The following is a 6,000-nucleotide window of genomic DNA, read 5'->3' on the forward strand; positions in this document are numbered from 1 at the left end:
CGGCAATAACCCAGGGAGAGGAGACACAGGGAAAGAAAGCTTCTTGCAAAACTGACAAAGAACCAGGCAAACACAAAGAGAATAAAAGATCTTGGGAAGAAGAGGACGATTCAGATGATGAGGCGTTTATGGATAGATTGTTACATGATCGTCCGCCACCATATGCGGTGAATGACAGTGCACCAAGTACTAGCTTGGATCCTGGGAACCAGACAAAGGAGAAGGGTGTTACTGATACAGTGCAGACTAGTGATACAGCTTTGATACAGAATGGTTTCAGAGTACCCACTGCACCAGACTCGCCGATACAGTTACAGCCTCCACCACAGATAAAAAGAATTTATCCCGATGTTCCAGTACTCGAGACCACTACGAACTTGGTGGTACAACCAGACCCGAGATATACAAAGCCAAGGTTAATGCAGATTGAGTCAACTCCACAGTTAGTGTCACAACCGCCACAACTGATACCTGGGTATAACCCAGTAGCGGGTCCTTTAAAAGAACCTGCACCAGGATTATTAGAGCAGACTTATGGAGTTGAAGCTCCAAGAAGCTTGGGAGCAGGCCAGACACCTGCCGCTATATCACTACCCATTACGGTTGGTCCCCCAGTGCCGGTATATGCACAGGAGAAAACAAGAACGTGTGAACAGGGAGTCATAACTCATGAAACGATAAGAGGAGGGCCTATTATAACTCCACAAATAATGGCCCAGAGAGGACAGGTTTGTGAACAATCAAGACCCTTAATGGATCTTAGTCCAATAGGGGCACCTCTTGAGGCAATGCGACAAGCAGGATTGGGAGTCCTGACTCCCCAAACTATGAGTACAAATACCTCATACACTCCAATGATACATGCAGGGAACATTTCACTGCAGGGTCTTACAGTACAACAGTTAAATGAGTGGTTAGAGAAAACATGCACATCACAAAAGACTACAGCGACTACAATTGAACCTGAGAAAGAAAAACACAATGAATACCTAAATATAGTACGACTAGGAGCAGAAGCTGCTGAATTGGTGGATGGAACAATGGGAGTAAATAGGTTAGAGTCTTACACTGAGGCAGAATTAAGGTACTTATGCCCTAAAATCACCAAAGAGGTAGGCAAAGTACACCAGAAATTAACGAATTTGGCAGACAAATACAATATCGACATTGGAAACACGAAACATTTGAAACGGAGTTACAGATTAGATTTTGACACAAAGGATTTTGAACACATGAGATCTGCAGGCATGAAGACACATTTGAAAGAGTTGCTGCAAAGCGCACAAATTTGGGGTGCACTAGAGAAATGGGAAGGCCGATGGGTAAAGAAAAGAGATAAGGGAAAAAGAGATAGTCCAGGATCTAATGAAACAACAGTCACATCAAATTTAGAGACGGTGAAAATCCTACCTATGAGAGAAACAGCTGGTGGTGTTTTGGTACATGTGCCTTGGTCCAGGGGAGACATTTTGTCCTTTACGAATGATTATCCTAGGTTAAGAGAAAAAACGATTGAGTGGTATCAACAGACAGATAGGTTTGTGAAGCTTGCGAAATGTCTCTGGGAAGACTTAAATACCTTGTTTGAGATTATTGTTCCGCCAGACTTGTGGCTCGAGTGTAAGAGAGGGGTAGATTGGCCCACAAAGGAACCAGCAAGGGATAAAGTGACTGGAGCACCTTCTGAAGAGGTGATGAAATATTATCATAAAGTAATTGAGTTTTTGAAACAAAAGGTGTCGCCGAAGGTGACCGATTGGCAGAAAATCGACCGGACCTCTCAAGAGGTTAAAGAGTCAATACATGCATATTATGAAAGGTTGTTAAAGGCATTCAAACATTACAGTGGTACTGAAACAATTGAGCCGAAGGGCATGAATCATCTTGTGTTCAGATTCGTCGAAGGGCTGAGACCGGAGGTCAGCCAAATGATTAAAAATCATTTGATTTGTTGGCAAGCTAAACCGATTGATGAAGTATTACAGTACGCGAAATACTGTAGTGGCGAAATTGAGTTAAAGCAGAAAAAGTTGAAGGAAAAGGTGATGGTGATGCAGATAAGGGCTGCACAGGCTGGAATACAGGGAAATGGTGTTCAGCAAATGATACAGCAACAACCGCATTTGAATGGTGTGTTTCAGGCACAGCCGAGAGGTAGAGGTTGAGGGTTTGTGAACCGTGGGTCGGACATGAATAATGTTGTTGTTCAAGGCGATGGTCAAGCAGTGAAAAAGATGTCACCATGCCATGCGTGCGGGGGCGTGGGACATTGGAAACGGGATTGTCCAAATATAATGCAGGATGGTACAGTTCAGCAGAATATTAATGCCGGAACACTGCAAAATTCACGAGGTCCAAGAATGAGACACCAGAATCAAAACTCTAAAAATAATTTGGTGCAAATGTCAGGGGTGCAACCTATGCAGCAAATGCAAATGCCGCGTTTCCAAACAGTGTCAGTACAACCAATACAACAGCAGATCCCTATGGTGCCTAGACAGCAAATGCAGTTACCCCTGGCTCCGATGGGACAGCAACAGGTGACGTTTCCTCAACAGGTCACAGGTCAGGTAACAAATCAAAACAACACTGTACAACAATTCCCATTACGAGGTGAAAATGAGATGAATGAGGATTGGTCAGATGATAGCTCAGACAGTGAAGAGTGCAGACTCGCCGCATCCTTAGAGGTAGACCAGAGAGGCCCATATGTGGAGGGAAAAGTAATGGGCTACAAAGTCTCATTTTTAGTCGATACAGGAGCTACACGCTCTACGGTTCGCAGTGCAGAGGTACCAAGATTACCTCTCTCAGGGCGCACCATACGAGTGGTTGGTGTGGCAAATCAGTACCTGACTAATCCAATCACTGACCCAGTGCAGGTTGAAATCGGAAATTTCCAGGGCCTGCATAGATTTGTTGTATGCGACTCAAGCCCAGTATCCTTATTAGGAAGAGACTTATTATGCAAAACCAAATGCTCGATTACCTGTTCCAATGGTGGAATAGAAGTACAGACGAACAGTGATGATGAGGGAGATGAGGGTCAACTCATAGAAGAAGGAGGAGAGATGAATGAAGATTACCCTCTAATTACCCTTTTCCCAGTGTTTACCTTGATCGATCTACCTGCTGATCTGCAAGGATCGGTAACAGAGAAGGTGTGGGATTTGACTGGAAAGGAGGTTGGATTAATAAAGGGAGTAGGTCCAGTCAAGGTGCAGATAAAGCCGAATGCAGTGTTCCCACAAGTGTCACAATATCACATGACTCAGGATGTCCTTATTGAAGTGACACAGATAATTGCAGATTTTCTCAGACAGGGAGTTTTGAAAGAGGTTCTGAGCAGTCCGTGTAACTCTCCAATTATGGGTTTGAGAAAGCCCTGTGGGAAAGTTCGAATTGTGCAGGATTTGAGAAAAATAAACGAAATTGTGATAAAATGCTGCCCTGTGGTTCCCAACCCAGCGGTAATAATGTACCAGGTTCCTTGTGATGCTGAATGGTTTACCGTAGTAGACCTATCACAAGCGTTTTTCTCGATACCACTTCACGAAGACAGCCAGTTTTTGTTCAGTTTCAAATTCCTGGATAAGGTGTACAGTTGGTGCAGAATTCCTCAGGGGTTTTCTGAGTCACCATCCATCTTCAATCAGATATTGAAGAAGGATTTGGAACCTCTTGTGCTGCTTTACAATTTGACTCTTGTACAGTACATTGATGATTTGTTGATTGCGTCCAAAACCAAAGACAGCTGCAAATATGATACCATTGCCTTATTGAATCATTTAGGGAAAAACGGACATAAGGTGTCACCTAAAAAGCTGCAGTACTGTCAAAAAGAAGTGAAGTATTTGGGGCATCTGATTGAAAAAGGGTCCCGAAGAATATCAAAAGAGAGAATAACAGTTGTTTTACAAATGAATCCCCCAACAACAAAGAGAGATGTCAGGATGTTCTTGGGAATGGTGGGCTACTGTCGCCAGTGGATATCCAACTTCTCGATCATTTCAAAACCATTAACAAAACTGACAGGAAAGGAAGTTAAGGATGAACCATACACAATCACATTGACAAAAGAAGAGCTTGAGTCATTTCTAGAGCTGAAAGAATGCATGTGCAGGGCTCCAGCATTAGGAATGCCTGATTATGAGAAACCATTTTTGTTGTTCTGTCATGAACGTGATGCTTGCTCTTTGTCTGTTTTAACACAGGTCCATGGAGATGCAAATCGCCCTGTAGCATATTTTTCAGCTACTTTGGACCCTGTCGCAGCAGCCTTACCGGGTTGTTTGCGAGCAGTCGCAGCAGTTGGTCAAAGCCTTTCACAATGTGAGGGCATAGTCATGGGATACCCTTTGACAGTATTGGTTCCACATTCTGTTGAAATTCTGCTGACACGAACTAAGACACAACACATGACAAATGCACGACTTACCAAATATGAGACAATTATTCTGGGGTCACCCAATGTCACGTTGAAAAGGTGCACTGTGCTGAACCCGGCAACTCTACTTCCCATTGAGAATACAGAAATAAAGGATGGGGAAGAGTTTGAGCATGATTGTCTGGAGGTGACTGAGCTCAGTACCAAACCTCGCTCAGATATAAAAGATACCCAGTTAGAGAAAAATGATTACATTATGTTCGTTGATGGGTCCTGTCTAAGAGATTCAACAGAAACCTTGAGAGCTGGTTATGCAGTATGTACCATATCTGGTATAGTCGAGGCCTCCTGGCTCGAGAAAGTGTTTTCTGCACAAGTGGCAGAATTGATAGCTCTCACAAAAGCCTGCCATGCTGCTGTAAATCTGAAAGTCACGATCTATACAGACAGCAGATACGGATTTGGAATTGTACATGATTTTGGTCAACTCTGGTCACAGAGAGGGTTCATGACATCCTCTGGTTCACCAGTGAAAAATGGAGAACAAATAAGAGATTTGTTACATGCGATTCAGTTGCCTCTCGAAATTGCCGTGGTGAAGTGCAGTGCTCACACCAGATCACAAGACTTTGTGTCAATGGGGAATGGTTATGCAGACCAAGTTGCCAGATTTTGTGCATTGAACTGTATATCTTTTAAAGAGCAGTGGGAACTGTTACCACAACCTGAGAATGACACAACCTTAAGTTTAGCATTATGAGTGGTTGATACTTTAGACTAATTAAAGACATTACAAAGCCACGTTGGTAGGGAAGAAAAACGTTCCTGGCAGAAAATGCAGTGTGTACAAAGAGCAGATGATATTTGGGTATCAGGAGAGGGAAAACTGGTTTTGCCAAACAGTCTTCTGTCACAATTTGCCCGATTGTATCATGGGCAGGCACATTTAGGAAGAGATGCCATGATCAGATCATTTAAGATTGATTGGTTCAATCCAAAATTCAGACATGCCGCAGAAATTACTTGTCACAGGTGCGTCATTTGTCAACAGATGAACGCTGGAAAAGGAACTGTGGTAACTTTGAGCCACATTGGGAGAGCCGGTGGTCCATTTAATAAGATACAAATGGATTTCATTGAAATGCCTGTTTGCGGAGGTTTGAGGTACGTGTTGGTGATTGTGTGTGTTTTTAGCCATTGGATTGAGGCATATCCCACACGTAGGAATGACAGTCTTACAGTTGCAAAACTATTACTCAGAGAATTAATACCCAGGTTCGGGTTTCCGGTTTCTATAGAATCAGACAGGGGAAGACACTTCGACAATGAGGTGATTAAACTTCTGTGTGCCGCACTCAACATTGAACAAAAGCTGCATTGTAGCTATCGCCATGAAGCCTCAGGACTAGTCGAGCAGATGAATGGTACTTTGAAATCAAGAATAGCAAAAATGTGTGCAGCAACAAACATGAAGTGGCCAGATGCATTACCTCTAGTGCTGATGTCTATGAGAAACACGCCAGATAAGAAAACGGGATTGTCCCCACATGAAATCCTCATGGGCAGAGCAATGAGGTTACCGGCGGTACCTGCAAATGCACTAGTAAATATTA

This window comes from Pleurodeles waltl, chromosome 3_1, assembly GCF_031143425.1.
Source record: "Pleurodeles waltl isolate 20211129_DDA chromosome 3_1, aPleWal1.hap1.20221129, whole genome shotgun sequence".
Taxonomy (NCBI): Eukaryota; Metazoa; Chordata; class Amphibia; order Caudata; family Salamandridae; genus Pleurodeles; species Pleurodeles waltl.